We start from the raw sequence: 1,149 nt of genomic DNA, 5'->3' as shown, positions 1-1,149 counted from the left end.
ACACACACACACACACACACACACACACACACACACGCACACACGCACACACACACACACGCTCACAGAGCATTATACACCTGCTGGTCTCTGCACGCCCCTCACTGGACAATGTGCAGAACTGCAGCATTTTGCTGGGTTTTCATGCTCCAGTTCGTGTGATCAGTCAGACCGCCGCGGCCTCTGACATTGAAGATGCAGCTCGTTGGGTTTGACACAGTTAGATGACCCGGTTCCCAGCCAGCCAGGGGGCTCTGAGCCCAAAGCTACGTGATCCAAAGGGGCAGAACACCTGGAAGCAAAGAGAGGTAGGAAATGTAGCAATCAGAACCGCTGCTACACACAAAAGCTTTATTTTATTCTATTCTATTTAAGGTTCCCTAAACATGACAGAATCGACACAATACTACAAAAATTACCCTGAGGAAGATTGCCATAATTGTTTTATCTTGTTGTTATTTTGTTAATTACAAATGTTAAAATAATAATAAAATTATTATATTCAAGCCTTTGTGTTCCTTTAAATCTCACTTCTGTGTTGAGGTTTTATTTTAGATTTGATTTGCTCTTTTCTGGATTTTTTTGTTGTTGTTCTAATTATGCTTCTCTCATGTTGTAATGTTTTCCTCTAATTTTATTATGTGTCCCCTACGTGTAATTAAATCCACAAAACAATTATACAAATTTATATAAATAAAGGCAAACAAATGAAAACAAAAATATAAAGTATAAGTTGAAAAAGAGAGACAGAAACAAAGAAAGAGAAAGCAAAGAGAGTTAACAGATTGTGATAGGCGGCTAACATGACATTAGCTCCCAACACAGCTTAAACCTGCTGTAGGTAACAATGTTTTTTCACATATTTTTTAAAACTGTCACTATATATAAGACAGATAATCAGATTTTTTTTTAGCTCCTCTGCCTTCTCCCAGTAGTCCCAATGCCATCTGCAGAAACACACCACTGAGTCAGAAACAACCAATCAGAGCTCAGGAGGAAGACTAAGACCCTCCTCCTGGCTCTGATTGGTTGTTTCTGGTGTGGAGCAGTTCTTTAAATGCAGATGGAAACAGTTGCATTAGAAGGAGCTAGATCTTTTTCCCCACAGTTTATCTGTCTCTTACCATACTGTCACAACATAGTGATATA

The sequence above is a fragment of the Poecilia reticulata genome, linkage group LG16 (assembly GCF_000633615.1).
Source record: "Poecilia reticulata strain Guanapo linkage group LG16, Guppy_female_1.0+MT, whole genome shotgun sequence".
NCBI classification, from domain to species: Eukaryota; Metazoa; Chordata; class Actinopteri; order Cyprinodontiformes; family Poeciliidae; genus Poecilia; species Poecilia reticulata.
This window is presented reverse-complemented; position numbering follows the sequence as displayed.